Source organism: Marmota marmota, unplaced genomic scaffold, assembly GCF_001458135.2.
Source record: "Marmota marmota marmota unplaced genomic scaffold, marMar, whole genome shotgun sequence".
In the NCBI taxonomy this organism is placed as follows: domain Eukaryota; kingdom Metazoa; phylum Chordata; class Mammalia; order Rodentia; family Sciuridae; genus Marmota; species Marmota marmota.
In genome coordinates, this window is record NW_026000185.1 from 17,408,139 (window position 1) to 17,425,037 (window position 16,899).

The following is a 16,899-nucleotide window of genomic DNA, read 5'->3' on the forward strand; positions in this document are numbered from 1 at the left end:
AGGGAGGCTTGCTTTTACTAACAAAAAAGGGAAAAGAAGATAGGGAGGAAGAAGAAGAAGAAGGGGGAGTGGTGTAAAAGCCCTGTAGGGGGCTGGGAGCAGGAACCCAAAGCAGGAGCTGGACAGGGAAGGGCGGGCAGCCAAGGCTTCCTTAGGCGCATGCCCATGACCTCCACTGGTTTAAGAAAATTAATTAATAAAAAAAGAAATGGGACCCTGAGAGACCATTTGAAAAACTGATTTTAAATTCTGGTTACCTGGAAATATCTGCCTAGGGCTGATCAAGGAATGAGAACACTGCGCCCAGGTCAGCAACACTGCTGCCCACAGTGCATTTCAGTTCCGGGGAATTCCAATTTATGCAACCCTGTCATCTACTGTTACAAGTGCTTCCGAAATCCTCCCGAGCCTCTGCCTCTGTGATGGCTGGGTGCAATGACTTCATTTCATGGTGACCTGGCAGATTGCTGAGTGAGTTCTTACTGCTGTATCTCATTAGATCAGCTGTCCTCTTACATTTCTGGGAAGGAATCTGAAATCTACTTAATTGGATTTTAAAAATAAAGGACCCTCTGACACTTAATACATAAAACAATTTGTTACACATTCCACAAAGTAGTTTAGAAAGTCTTAAAAGACTTTACAGAATCCTAAAGGCATAGCATTAGGAAAAAAATCTCCCATGCAGAACATGAAAAAGAAAAAGATATTTCTCAGAAGGAGAAGGATCAAATACAGATTTAATCATTCTATACTCTGAATTATTTCCCCAAAAAGATGGGATTTTTGCCCACATATTTACAAGCTTCTCTAAGATAGAATTATAACTTTTTTTTTTTCATTTTAAACAACAACAAGCTTTTCCTCCCTGGGTGTCTGAACGTCTACTGCCATCATGAATGACACAGTAACTATCTGGACCAGGAAGTTCATGACCAACCGACTATTTCAGCGGAAACAAATGGTCATTGACGTTCTTCACCCTGGGAAAGCACAGTACCTAAGACAGAAAATCGAGAAAAATTAGCCAAAATGTACAAGACCACACCAGATGTCATCTTTGTGTTTGGATTCAGAACCCATTTTGGAGGTAGCAAGACAACTGGCTTTGGCATGATTTATGATTCCTTGGGTTATGCGAAGAAAAATAAACCCAAACATAGACTGTCAAGACACGGCCTGTATGAAAAGAAGAAGACCTCAAGAAAACAGCGAAAGGAACGCAAGAACAGAATGAAGAAAGTCAGGGGGACTGCTAAGGCCAATGTTGGTGCTGGCAAAAAGTCAAAGGAGTAAAGATTCTGCAATGACTTTATCTGCGGTGATTATGCGACTTTTTCGTGAGGATTAATAAACTATAAAACCTTTCCATTAAAAAAAACCCTTATCAATCTTAATCTTCATAATGTTATTTGAATTCCAATCAAAAATGACTAAGATGAAGAATTACAGAAACGGAATGGAGTTTTATCATTTTCCTGCACATGTAAGCTTATCCACTTGGTTTTTTGTTTGGTCAGTTGGCCTTTCTCCCCTCTGGCACATGGAATGGAATCTATTTCCTAGTCCTACTTTAACCATGTGGGTTGTTTCACAGTTCCACCAACAATTCCTGCTTATACAGGCAAAGTCCAAGGAAACTTCTCTGCCAATCACATTCTTCAACCTCTCTCAACTGTCTCTCCAAGGGACTTTCAAGTGCCCCATTCTTCTCAAGTCATTTATGGTACCTCCTTGAACCAGGAGGCAGCTGAGTTTGAGATTTCAACATTTATTTAAGCAAAAACAGGTGAGAAATATTTCGTAAGATATTGCTATGCGGACAGTGCATACAGCACTGTGACCTATGGGGATATGTTACAGGAAGCGGGGCCCATTTACTGCTGTGGTAAGACCACATAGAGGGTGAGGAGGAGCTGAAAAGCCACACCAAAAGTCCACAGCAGAGTGTCTAAGCTGGGCTGAGGGTATAGCTCAATGGTAGAGCACTTGCCAGAAATATGTAAGGCCCTGGGTTCCATCCCATCACCAGAGGAAAAAAAAAGTGCCAAAGGCAAGGCACAAAGTCAAGTGCTCAGCTCTCCACACTGGGCTGACTCAGTGCTGTGGCCACAGCTGGCAGGGAGGCACTCCAACTCCGAGACAGGTTCTGCATGCTCCCAGAGAAAGGAGGTCACAAATGATCATTAAGTTCTCAATGCAGCTCACAAGCAGCCATTTAGCTCCCTGCTTATCTAAGAGTCAGCCGTGGGAGGGGCCTATGGTTTTATTTTGTTTGTTTCAGTTTTTTTGTTTTTGTTTTTTCCTGAGCCACTCTGAACTGAGAGAATAGTAAGGAAAAATGTGGAATAAAAAGTGGCTTTTAACCACCTCTATTAGTTACAATGCTGGGCAGTCTGAAAATAATACAGATGGCTCCATTTGTACAAAGGGGCAGAGAAGGCATGAGTGGCTGGCTAGGTAGGATGGGAATGGGACCTAATTGTGAAGGGCCACAGCGGAGCTTATCTGAGGTGATCAAAATGTTCTAAATCTGGATTGTGGTGATGGCTACATAACTCTAAATTTACTAAAAATCACTGAGTTGCACACTTGCAATGGGTGAATTTTATGATACATAAAGTCAATGATGGGCCACATATGTGATGGTCCCATAAGATTATAAAGAAGCAGAAAATTCCTGTCATCTGATGACATTGTGCTGTGCCAGTGTAACGCACTTCTCACATATTTGCGGTGCGGTTGGTATAAACAAACCTACTGCGCTGCCCACCACACGAGAGCAGAGCATACGTCCAGTACTTGATACCTGATAATAAGCCATTACGCTACTGATTGATGTATTGACTGTACCTTTTTTGTATAATACTGGAAATTGAACCCAAGGGTGCCTAAACCACTAAGCCACGTCACCAGCCTTTTTATTTTCTATTTCTTGGTGCTGGGGTTTGAACCCAGGGCCTTGTGCATATGAGGCAAGCGCTTACCAACTGAGCTATATTCCCAGCCCTTTTTTAATTTTTTACTTAGAAATAGGGTCTCACTAGGTTGCCTAGGGTCTTGCTAAATTGCTGAGGCTGGCCTTGAACTTTCTTTTTTTTTTTTTTTTAATTCAAGCTGAATTTTTTTTGAGAGAGAGAGAGAGAGAGAGAATTTCTTTTTAATATTTATTTTTTTAGTTATCGGCGGACACAATATCTTTGTTTGTATGTGGTGCTGAGAATCGAACCTGGGCCGCACGCATGCCAGACGAGCGCACTACCGCTTGAGCCACATCCCCAGCCCTGGCCTTAAACTTTCAATCCTCCTGCCTTAGCTTCCAGAGTCACTGGGATTACAGGCATGTACCACTGCACCTGGCTTTACTGTATTTTGGATCATTATTGTAGAATGTACTTTTACTTACAGGAAAAAAATTTACTCTGAACAGTGTGATGTGATGCCAGCAGTAGCCTCAGACACCTCAGGTTTACTGCACCTCTCAGCTGCATCATTTCTCCTGGCTTGATTTAATCTGTTCTGTGCATCTCGGCCCCAGGAGCATCAGGCTGCACCGCAGATCTATACCATTTGGCCCAGGTGCATGGCAGGCTGCACTGTCTAGGTTTGTGTAAGCACACGCCATGATGTTCATGCAATGATGAGTTGCCTGACATTTCTCAGAATGTGTCTGTTTTTCAATGACACATGATTCAATAAAACAGTTTAAAAATGATAATACCAATGACTGGACCCCCAACTCAGAACAACTGGATCACTCCTCTGGGGTAGATCCTGGCCCTTTTGGAGGAAGGAAAAAAAAAAAAAACTCCCCAGGCAATTCCCTAGCATTGGTGGCACTGAGGAACCACTGTGTAGAAGGTTGAAGAACCACAGCTCAGGTGAAGGCAGGATAACTAACAGGGCAGGGCACGGGGCCCAGCAGGGAAGGGTTGGCAGGAGCATAGAAGAAGCCTTCCCAGGTATGGGCAATCAGTGCTCTCTGGAGGTCAGTGCTGCCTGAACCCACCTTGTGTGCATGAGTCACTACTGATTCTTTCTAGCCTTCTAACATTTTGCAGGCAGTCACTGAGTTCAGATAAGAAGCGGGTGGATACAGATAGCAAGTTTCGTTTTAGGGAGAGGATAGCGAGGACAGGAATACAGAATATGGCAGGGGCTAAGGGCCAGGGCTCTGGGATCAGACAGACCCCAGCGATGTCACCTCTTAGCTGCAACTATGGGTGTCCATCTGCTCCATCGTAAAACAGAGTAATTCTAACTATAAAAGAGAAATAACAGCAATGATACACCACTGTAGAAGGAGTGCAAAAACGCCATCTTTTCTATTATTCATCACATTGATCGCAGTTCCTGACACCTAGTGAGGGCTACTGGCTACTCAGAGAGGTACAGCCAATTACAACAACCTGCAGATGATTCCCGAGGCTTATCCAAGAAGGACCTTTCCCGGGTTAACAAGCTGTTCTAGCTTCTCTCTGGAAGAAGTTACTGTGGAGCCCAGACCACACAAAACCAAAAAGCCATGTCCACCCTCAAGCAGGAGCAGGAGCAGGAGCAGGGCAGGCAGGGCAGGCAGGGCAGGCAGTTCAGCTCAACACAGGGCTGGTCGTGACAATGCTGTGTGGGATGAGGCCACCAACGAATCACAGGCACACAATAAATAGAACCTGAGGAGCGGAACCCTCCATCAGAGGATCAACGCCTTAAGCTGCAGTGCCTCATGCTACTGGCGAGGAGGCTGTAAAAATGCCTGCACCAGCAGTTCCTGGGTGCACCCACCCCAGACGAACTTGCTCCCAGGCAGTCAGATTTTAGACCCCATCATTCACCTCGTATTTATGGGGTTTTCACTAAATGTCAAGAACTGGGGACAGGGAAAAGAGAGAGAGAGAAATGAGTCAGTCCCACCACTGGGAAGCTCCTGGGAAAGACAGAAATGTAAATAACCGACTGTCCAGAGAGGCCTGGCAACACAAACAGAAGAGTAATGGTCCACGTGGCCAAGACAGGCTTTCCAGGGAAGCAGTCCACAACGCAGCTGAGTCAAGGCAGGGGGAACTGGGAAGGGGTCTCACCAGGGCAGAGAAAGGAGGAGGGGGATCTGGCTACAGAGAAAGGCGCTGTCTGCTAAGGAAGCAGAGGCATCGGGAGGCACTGGGGGCTTTCCAATAATGGACTAGCATCAGGTTTGAGTTTTCAAATGAAAACACAACCTGAGGTCTCTACAATTATGCGGGGCAAGGACAAGAACAGAGACCTAGAACCCTAACTTTCCCATCCTGGCATGACATGAAGCTTCTTAACAGAAGCAGCACAACACAATCACTGACTATCAACTATCAACTTAAAAAGTCCTTCACAAAGTACCAAGGAAATTTATAAAATATAAAGCTCTCTCTGGTTAAGAAATTAATCTTACACAGAAACCACAATTCATAGACCACAGTATAATTCATTGAGACACACTATCAATTAATACCAAATTTCCAATGCTAAAGTTAAAAAAAGTTTTTAAATAGCCATATTATAGTTATACATTCTCTTTTATGAAAACACTTTCACTTGTTATTTCATGCTATTATAAGTATCCTTAAAGGGCAATTTTTATTTTCCTGATTTCTGGGTTTAGAAACTGAGGCAGACATCCATTAAATGAACAACACAATGTGAACCAGTCTTTGAACCCTCAGAGTGCTTTCAAACTGGGCATGTAATCCAGCTCCTTGGGAGGCTGAGGCAGGAGGAGGACTGAAAGTTCAAGGCCAGTCTGGGCAGCTTAGTGAGACCCTGTCTCAAAACACAATTTTAAGAAGGGGGTGGTCTTGGGATACAGCTCAGTGATAGGGCCCTTGCCTAGCATGCACAAGGTCCTGGGCTCATCCTCAGTACCAAGGAAGGAAAGAAGGAGAAAGGCAGGAAGGCAGGAAGGCAGGAAGGCAGGAAGGAAGGGTAATTTCAATGTCATGAACCAAAACTAGGTTTCTCTTAAATTTTCATGCTAGATTCTGTTCCTAGTTCCACCACAAACTAATCATATGATCTAAAAATACATCACTTGACCTTCCTGCCCCTCACTTTATTTATATTTGCATCAAATTCTCACATGACTTTTAGGAGACTACAATAGCAAAAAAGAGAACATTCTGAAACCTTCTAAACTACTTTGCAAATGTAGGACTGTATCTCTATAAACAAAAATGTTTCATATTTTTTAAAGGCATGTAGCACTGACATTTGGATACTCAGGGACACTCACTCTAGCTTTCTACAATGAGTACACATCAGATGCAACCCAGGAAGTTCCACCATGCAAGTTCCAGTATACAAAGTGGAGGGGGACACTATTCACCTGAAAAATCAGGGTGAGGCCACTTTTGATGGATGACAAGTAGAATCTGGGTGGGGAGGATCATAAATTTGTACTTGCCCTATTCTAAAGGTCAGAGAAAAGAGTGCCTGATGCATGAAAGAACACTATAGATGACTCAAAACAGAAAGCTAATTTCTTAGAAATGAGGCTTTTCTCAAAAGAGTGCTTGGAATATCCAACGTTTACCGAGTGGAGCTGTGCAGCCCAGCACCAACTTCAGTGGCAGGCTGCTTCCCCACTAACCTTTTCATGGGGTTAGTCACTGGACAAATATTTATTTGGTTCCCTTCCATGAGCCATCATGAGTAAGAGACTCGGCCCCGGCCCTGAGCGAGCTCGAGGACTATCGAGGAAAATAAACCATCCTGCTCCGGCTCAAGGAGAGCTCCAACAGGGGATGCGCAGGGCCCTCCAGGACTTGTCATCTTCTCCACGACTGAGATTTCCTGAGCACTGCTCCAGGTGCTTTGCAAGAGCTAATCCATTAAATTTCATAGTAATTTTGTGAGAGGAATCATCCCCACACTACAGATGAGAAAAGTGAAGCATGGAGAAATGACTTGCCAAGGTTTCACCTGTAGGTGATGAGTCTGGGCACTATCACTCTAGAGACCTGGTTCTTTTAACCGTCTAGTTACTACTTTATGCCCACCAGCCCATTTAAGTCTCAAGATGACCATGAAATTCACAGCATTTTCATGCCCATTTTGGAGATTAGATAGCCACACAGAGAAAAGTTAATTAACTTGAAGAAAGTTACAGGCAGGAAAGGAGGGGCTCTGAACACAGACCTGGGATAGCAGAGCGGCTTTCTGAACCTGGTGCTGGCTTCTGGAGCCTAATGATGGGTGTGATGCTGCACAGTACAAGAGTGTGTGCTATTGGCCAAGTTATACTGTTATGTGCATGGAGGAATATGTAACAATGAATCCTACCCTTATGTACAACTATAAGGTACCATTAAAAGGTTAACACTGATAAAAAGAGTATATAAGGCAGGGAGAGCAGAGGGGACAGTTCACAGGAAGAAAAGACACAAGGTGATCCTGCTGGAGAGACACTGGCCCTCAAACTTGGGTGCATGGGGCCTGGAGGAGGCTGAGAGCGAGGCAGGGGGCCAGGAGAACCTTGTGGTACCCTGGGCCTTGCACTGCATAGGAGGCAGCTGCAGTAGACCCCTCAGGAGGGCCAGTGCTGAAGACATCCCCTCCTGGAGGCCAACCTAGGGGAAGGAGGGCAGAAGTTGTTGAAGGCAGGCAGAAGTTGTTGAAGGCAATGGGGAAATCTGACAGACCCTGCAGGACTTGGCGATTCTGAATGGGCATCAAGCAATGGGCTTCTACCATAGAGAAAGCAAGAGAGAAGCTCTTAGTGTAGCACACAAAGCTCCCAAGTTTGAAGGTAAGACAGGAGAACTGGGATAAACAAGATCTGCCAAAGGGAAGAACCTGATCCCATACTGTGGCAAACTGAGTATGTCCAAAGCAACAACGAAGCACAGGCTCCTGCAACTACAGACCAGACTGGCCTTCAAGTCCTCACACGGACCACCTAGCAGAAGAAGGGGCACGCCATTCTCTCCTTCTAGGCACATCTGGCATTCAGCCAAAAACTACCACAGGAAAAACAGCAAATACAAAATGTCATTAAGACAGTCTACTCTCAACAGAACTGGACCAAGAGAAGGCCAAGACATTGGAATCATCTCACAGGGACTTTAAAACTATGATAAATACAAAAAAGGCTTTAGTGGAAAAGGTAGACAAATTGCGTGAACAGGTAAGAGATTTAAAAACATAAAGGAGGGGGATAGTAGAGGACAGGAAAGGCAGCAGAATACAACAGACACTAGTATGGCAATATGTAAATCAATGGATGTGTAACTGATGTGATTCTGCAATTTGTATACGGGGTAAAAATGGGAGTTCATAACCCACTTGAATCAAAGTGTGAAATATGATATATCAAGAACTATGTAATGTTTTGAACAACCAACAATAAAAAATTAAAAAAAAAAAAGAAACATAAAGGAATTACCCCAACTAAAATCAGGAGGGGGAAAAGAGCAGGGAAAACTGGAACAATGTGTCCAAGATACATGTAATCAGTCCTAAGAGGAAGAGTGAGAGAAAGTGGGGTGGAAGATTTGTACAGTCAACACGTACGAGTTTTCAGACCCAAGGTGCTCAGAGAACCCCAAGTTGGATAAATGAAAAAAAAAAAAAAAAACTACAAAACCCAAGTAAAAATATCAAAGCCAAACTCTTGAAAAACAAAGATAAGGAGTAAATCCTAAAAGCAGACAGGAGGGAAAAGCATTTTACAGACAGGGAGCAACAATGGAAATCACAGTTGATTTCATCATCAGAAACTCTAAGAACAACTGACAATGGAATGACATTTCTAAAGCCCTGAGAAGAACAAAGTGTCCACCTACAACTCTACAACAAACTAAAATTTTCCTTAAAAATAAGGGCAAAATAAAGACATCTTAGAAAAACAATGGTTAGAAAGAATTCATCCTCCGACAACCTCAATACAGTACTACAGTGGGAAGGGAAAGAGGAGAGGAACTCAGGGTGGTGACATTCATGCTTAAACCAAGGTGGGGGAAAGCCGCTGATGGGAAAGGTGGCAGTGGTTTGCGCTCCCCAGGCCAACTCTCAGCAGCCACCGTTTTCTGCAGTCCTGGCCAAAAGAAAACCAAGCGGCTGCACCCAACTCCCTGGGAGAGGCTTGATGAAAGTGGGAGAGTTCTAAGAGTTCACCACGCAAGCAGGTGAGACACAAACAGTGAAGGTTCTATCTACTTTCTAGGAGTGTCAGGACAGATCAGCTTTAATAACATGGCCAATTTTCAACTAGCAACTTCAACTTCTGTGGTCTCTAAGGTCTTGAGAGAGAAAGGAAAGGTTTGGGCCATAAGTCTGCTAGGCTCTTCAAAATGCACTGTCTGGAACTTGGTACTTCTGACATCTTGGTCTGGGTAATTCCTTCCTGTGGGGGGCTGACCTGAGCACTGTAGGATATTTACCAGCATCTCAGCCTCTACCCACATGGAAGTGAGTGACAATGAGTTCCAGTCTTCCCTTCCCCACAGTGGTGACAACCCAAAATGCCTGGAGAGATTCCTAAATGTCCCTGGATGGAGGGGGAGCACTATTTGATTATAGAAAGAATCTTCACAGTGGCCAGAAAGGAAAGGCCTCTTGACACTGGGAGCTGAAAAGTGGCACTCTTTCTATGTGAGGACCAGTACAGCACACTCAAACTAACAGCACCAGAGTCTACAAGAAGAGGGACAAGGCTCTTCCGGCTCCACAGTGACCAATTAAGTAATTGCTCTTCATTTTATTAGTGCTACTCCTGATTCCCTTAAATTTAGACCTAGATCCTAGAAAATAAAGAACAAACATGTTTCAGTTTGTTTCCACAGTTAGTTTCCTCTTTAGTTCCCTGAGACTTTCTCTGAATGGGTAACAATATTACAGCTTTGTAATTGCTATAAACTCTAAACCTGGCTTGGAAGTGCACACCTGTAATCCCAGCAACCCAGGATCCTAAGGCAGGACTGCAAATTTTAGGCCAGCCTCAGCAACTCAGAAAGACTTGCCTAAAAATAAAAAAACACAGGGCTGGGGCTGTAGCTCAGTGGCAGAGCATTTGGCTAGCATGTGTGAGGCACTGAGTTCAATCCTCAGTACCACATAAAAAAAATAAATAAAGGCATGCTGTCCATCTACAACTATAAAAAAAATTGTAATAAGAAAATAAAAACAGGGGCTGGGGATGTGGCTCAAGCGGTAGCGCGCTCGCCTGGCATGCGTGCGGCCCGGGTTCGATCCTCAGCACCACATACACACAAAGATGTTGTGTCTGCCGAAAATTAAACAATAAAAAAAAAATATTTAAAAAAAAAAAAAAAAAAAAAAAAAAAAAAAANATTTAAAAAAAAAAAAAAAGAAAAAAAAAGAAAAGAAAAACACAAAAGGCTGGGTTCAATAGATAAAAATTTTTTAAAAATTTTTCTCTAAGAATTCTATTTTGTTCTTAGATGCTTGCTTTTCTTAAAAAAAAAAAAAAAAAAAAAAAAAGGATATAATCGCTTTTCTGAAAAGTTTTCTTATACCTACTGCCCTGCCTTGGATGATGAATGAATAAATACAACTATACTTGCTTTACTTACCTGTAGACCTATTTATTAAATACACCTGAACTTTTTCTAAGTGGCTTTCAGTACTATACTTTTTTAAAATTCGTAAGATTTTTTAAATGCCTTTTACAACATATAATGAATTTTATGGGGGAGAAAAAAATAACATGAGTTCCTTCAGTCAACCATCTTGAACTAAAATGGGTCCCATAACGTTGTGAGGTCCTCTCTTCACTAGAAAATTTTCCTACCATTAATAATTTCAAGAACCTATGATTAGAGACATCACTTTGATCTGCTGTGCTATATTATGGCAGTTATACTCATATGAATTCATTAAAAATTAAATTAAAATCAATTACTGCAATGTCAAGAGAAGAAGTTATAGGCAGGGAGCAGGCAGAGCACTATAATCTGGCAAAGGAATTCTCTGGCATTACAGGGCAAACCTAGCATTTTATTTTATCTGCATATTGTTCAAACAGGACACTGGTCCTTTCTTACAACCACAGGAATGTTTTTTTCTTTTTTTGGTGATAGGGACTGAACCTGGAGCTGCAACCTCTGCCAAAAAGCTCCTGCTAAGGAACACATCTCACACACACATCTCCTTGTTGCCAACAACTCCAGGGTGGAACCCAAAGCACCCCAAAGGAGCCAGTAAGGCCCCTGTGGATATAGGCCAATTGCTAATTCCAAGAAAGCTCAAAAAGTGCTTTTGCTCTTGGTATTACATAGTGATTAGAGTGTAGACTCTGGAGACGGGGCACTAGGTCTGTGGCCTCAGGCAAGTTCCTGAGGGAAGGATGGAAGGGGGCCCACACTGAGCTGCAGGTGCATGGAGGAGACAGGGAGAAAGTCCAAAGGTAGAGTAGACAGGCAAAGCGACGTGACATGGGGACGAAGTGAGACGAAAGAGTCCAGGACGAATGCTGGGTGTCTAGCTTGAGTGCTGGCTGGATAGATGCTAGGACCCTTTGCCTGAGAGGAAGTCTGGAAGACTTGAGGGTGTGGCACATGAGGTCAGCTCTGGACATGCTGAGTTGAAGGGATCTGCTGACCCTTCCAGGAGACAGAAGGGGCCTCTCAACATCAATGCCCAACTTGCTTTAAGTACTGGCAGCCAGAGTGGGTTTCTGGGAGTGCACTCAGAACACAGTTCCTGCAGAGAAGATGGAAGCCAAGGACAGAGGACTCAGAAGCGCTAAAGCGGGGAATAGAAAGGAGTCCTAGCAAGGTCAGAGAAGCCACCAAAATGAAGTACAAGCAAAGCCAGGATAAGTGATAGCTGAAAAGTGCCAACTGAGGGCAGGAGGGGTGAGGAAGGGAGTGTGGGCACTGGAGGCCAAGATGTAGGTCCTGCAGGGAGGAGAAGCCATCTTGACCCTCCAATACCATTTTCATTTTCTTTTTTCTTTTTGTACCAAGGATTGAACCCAGGGAAGCTTAACCACTGAGACACATCCCCGACCCAGCCCTTTTTATTTTTTAGTTTGAGACAGGGTCTTGCTAAGTTGCTGAAGCTAGCTTTGAATATGCGACCCTTCTGCCTCAGCCTTCTGAGCTGCTGGGATTATAGGCATACACCATCGAGCCCAGCATTTTTTCCTATTTGTCTAAAAACAAATATTGGAATCACTTCTAGTTTCTTCAAAACTTAATTTAATATTTTGATTGGTTTGGGATTCATTCATAAGGTACTAGTGATCGGGTGCCTCCTCTGGTCTAGGCCCTGCAGATACAAAACAAATGAAAGGGGTGCTGGAGACCAAGATGCAGGGCACTGAGGGGAAGGAGAAGCCAAGAGAAAGCTGAGGAACCCCTGACCATGTCAGCCACTGAGAAGGCAGAGGCAGGGGAGAGAGGGAGGCTGGGAAGGCAGGGCAGAAATGGGAGGTCCAGTGAGGCAAAGCGTGGGACCATGCCCAGGCTGGAGGCTGGCTTCGGATGGCAGGCTCAAGGCACACAGGGCCTACACAAGCACAGAGACTAGTCAACTTGAGCAGTGGCATATCCAGATTTCTCTGGAAATTAGGAGCCAGGTCATCCAAGGAGAGTGGTTGTGTCTGGGGCAGGGTGGAGCAGCTTTGAGGAAAGTGAAAGTCTGGCAGAGGCACTCAGGAAAATAGGAGGGGAACCCAGCTAAGGACTGGGAGGCAGTGTGAAGGCACTGGAGGCAGCACAGCCCAGCTAGCAGCCAGCACAGCCCAGCTGGCAGCCCTGACCTGCACGCCCTGCATCCCAGGTACAGGAGAGAAGCAGCCAAAAGGCCAGGCTGTTATTCTGCAGATCAGGTGAAAGAAAAAGGACAGCTGGACAGAGTATTAAAAGCCATATCCAAGAGGAGCAGGCACCACCGACTCTGGCTGGAGAGGTAGTGAACAGGACTATGCGAAGCGCTGCAGAGAAAGAGGAATCTGGAAGAAGAGACTGTGGTCAGACCTGACAGAGGGTCGGGGCAAGATTCCAGAGGTGCTTCTTACAAACACAAGGGCAAATTTCTTTTCAGAAAAGAATGCCAGTTCACATCCCGCCCCCACTCCCCCACCCACTCGCAGTGTGAGACAGACTCTTTTCTCTCAACTCCTAAAACAGTAACATACCATCATCTTGTATTGTGATAATTTTTTTATTTTTTTTACTTGTAGTTGGACATAATACCTTTATTTTTATTTATTTATTTTGATGTGGTGCTGAGGCTCGAACCCAGTGCCTCACACATGCTAGGTGAGCGCTCTACCACTGAGCCACAATCCCAGCCCCAATTGTGATAATTTAATAAGTGAAAAATAGAACCATGAAACTATGTTTCTTAAATGACTATAATTTTGAAAATAGTCTCATTTCTTTCATCTGTGAACTTTCTGTTCATGGTATTTGCTCATTAGGAGGGCATTCTTTAGTTCTTTTAGAACTAGATACACTAAAGCTGGATACAGTGATTCTCTGTTGCCCTGGCTATCAGTTTTTTCCAATTGGTCACTCAAGATATTTTTAATTATGATATCATAACATATGTAACAGGATTTTTTTTATTATTTTTTTGTTTGGGAATTGAACCCAGGCCTCACATGTGCTAGGCCATCTCTCTACCACTGAGTTACATTCCCAGCCCCTACACGAAACCCTTAATCCATTTGGAATTTATTTTGGCCTGTGGTGATGAGGTGAAACCGAACCTGGCTATTTTTCCCAGTACCAACCTGCCATCTCCTACTATTTCCTCACTGTCTTATGATGCCTCTTTATCACAAGCCAACTTCTTAAACATACCAGGGCTTGCTCCCCTGCGGTGTCAGGAGTCTTGTTTTACAAGCAGGGAACACAGCAGAAAGGCTGGCTGGGCCAAGGTCAGACTCAAGCCCACTTCACTCGTCACTACACCCCACTGCCCTGAGGCAGTATTCATTTTAGTGAGCCATCATCTAAACTTTAAAAAACATAATTAACTAATTGCCAAGAAAGCTGATCCTGAAGGTAAAGTAAATTGATGATCATGAAATCTCATCACTGAAAGACCACTTCTGCTTTTAGAACTTGCGTGTGTGCTTGAGACTAGCAGAACAGCCCCCGCCTGCCCCATGCAAGATGTACACCTGGACTGATGACAATTCTCCAGAGCAGTTCCCAGCATGTGAGCTGCCAGCCAGTCAGGGGGGTTTGTTCCTCTGGGGGTTCTTGTTCATAGGCTTGAGGATGACTCTGAAGCCCATGAAATCACATGCAAGTATGTGTATATAGGTGATTTTTTTCTGGCCAGAACATTGTTAGAACCTCCATTTACATCTGTAGGCAACAAAGTTTCTTTTCCTAAAGGCTGCCCTAAAACTCAGAGGCCATAATTAAGTCCACTGCCTTGTGATCTGCTAACCACTTCTTTAATGGTGACATTAATATATTGCCGCATATGCTCCACATACATCTTCTCACCCTTTCTCAATTTTTACTTTCAGTTTCTCCTAAGTCTGAAGTGCACTGCAATTGTTTTTGACATGTAGTTGGACAACCATAGGTTCAGCATCCTGCACTTAAGATCACCTGCCAATCTTACAATTAAGACACAGAATAAAGGCTCAAACATCAAATACACTCAAAGATGTATGGCTCAAAAAAGGGAAGGATGAGCTGGGGTTGTGACTCAGTGGTAGAGCGCTCGCCTAGCACGCATGAGGCACTGGGTTTGATCCTCAGCACACACAAAAATAAAATAAAATAAAATAAAATAAAGATATGGTATCTACCTACAATTAAAAAATATTTTTTTTTTAAAAAAGAGGAGGGCTAGGGATGTGGCTCAAGCGGTAGCGCACTCGCCTGGCATGCGTGCGGCCCAGGTTTGATCCTCAGCACCACATACAAACAAAGATGTTGTGTCCGCCGAAAACTAAAAAATAAATATTAAAAAATCCTCTCTCTCTCTCTCTCTCTCCCTCAAAAAAAAAAAAAAAAAAAAAAGAGGAAAGGATGCTTTCAGGCTTTCACTAAACACTGTCCATATTACAACACTTGTATTTACCAAGATTCCTATCATGTCTTTCTTTGGAATGCCCAATAAAGAAACAGTTCTACAACTACAATTGCTTTACCAATTGTAACAATTAAATAAAGACTGAAAAAGAAATCATTGAAGAAATAATAGAAAAAAGATGGCCACTGTACTGCACTGCTATAGGCCCAACTACTCAGAAAGCTGTGGCTACAGGATCACTTAGACCCGGGAATTCAAGGCTAACTTGGGGCCACAAAGCAAGAGTCTGTCTCGCCAAAAAAAAAAAAAAAAGAAAAAGAAAAGAAACATTACACAGATAATATTATGTACACAAAACTGTTAGTTATAACTAGTTAAATAATTTAACATACAGGGGACATTAATATTACCCAGATTTACCAACTAAAGTAGTAAGGCCCTATTCTCAACAATAAGAGACTCCTTGCTTTGCACAGAGTACCAAGCTCCTGCTGAAAGCATGATCAACCTTCCGATCTCCCCTGAGGACATCTCACAACCTCTATCAATTCTCCCCAAGGCTTAGGTCACAGATTTACTAGGCCATAAATGCCTGTGTTTGATTTATTTTTTTTATCCCAAGGCCTAGCCCAGAGCAGGCATCCAACGAATATTATCATAATAAATAAACCCCAAACCAATCAAAATTGTTAAGTGAGTTTTTCTAGAAACTAGAAGAGATACTGATATTCATTTTTAGACAAAAATGGGAGGGTGTGCTAAAAAGATAATTTGAAAGAGACCAGCTCATTACAAACTATTAATGAAAACAGTACAGCAGTGGTGTCCCATATACCCTCCTCCCAAACCACAAAGTAATGAGATGGAACACAGCCTAACAAAGGGCCAAAAACAAGGTAAGAATCCATATTTTTTTTTAAAAAAGAGAAGCACTACAAAACAAAGAAAGTGGGCCTGGGGGATATGGTTCAGTGGTAGAGTATGTGCCTGGCATGCACAAGGCCCTGGTTCGATCCCCAACTCGGGGGGCAGGGGGACAAAACAAACAAAACGTGGTCAGTGAAGAATTATTCTGCTCCCTACTTCAGTAAAGAACATCCAACCATAACTTAAACCTCAACTCTTTTTTTCTCTTTTCTTCAACCCAGATATTACAGGGTTAAGTATTCTTTCCAATCAATCCCCAATGCCTCTGGCTATCATCCTCTCTTAGACTATTTTAACAGCTTCTTAACTAGTCCCTACTCCACACTTCTTAACTAGGTTGCTGCCAGACTTCTCTTCCTAAAGCACCGCCTTCACCTTCTCAACCTTCCCCAAATTCTACCCAAGTATTCTGCAAACAGAAGTACTAATGACAGGGACAAAAGTCAATCAATCACCTATCTTGCCAGGTGTGGTGGCACACACCTGTAATTTCAGCTACCAAGGAGGCTGAAAGTTCAAGGACAGCCTGGGCAACTTATCGAGACCCTGTCTCAAAATAAAAAATAAAAAAGGCTGGGGATGTAATATAGTGGTAGAGCACCCCTGGTTTCAATCCCTAGTACCACATACACACACATACACACAAAAAAAACAGTTGGTATATTCAGTCAAGGTAGGTCATGTATTTTTGTCCTGTCATCTTGGGGTTTTATTAACCCTGGCACATCCAAAAATGCAAAAGCAGCAACAGTATTAAAATGATTTTAAGATCAGGGGCTGGGGTTGTGGCTCAGCAGTAGAGCCCTCGCCTAGCACGTGCAGGGCGCTGAGTTCGATCCTCAGCACCACATAAGAATAAATAAAATAAAGGTATTGCATCCAACTACTACTAAAAAATAAATATTTTTTAAAAAATGATTTTAAGATCAGATGAACAGTTGTTACGAAAATAAAAAGGTACACTATGCAAAATAACAA

General features: G+C 43.2%; 1 pseudogene; it reads left to right on the plus strand.

The window, feature by feature from the left end:
* The first annotated feature begins 863 nt into the window (after positions 1 to 863).
* LOC107147160 lies at positions 864 to 1,368 on the plus strand (annotated as a pseudogene).
* The last annotated feature ends 15,531 nt before the right edge of the window (positions 1,369 to 16,899 follow it).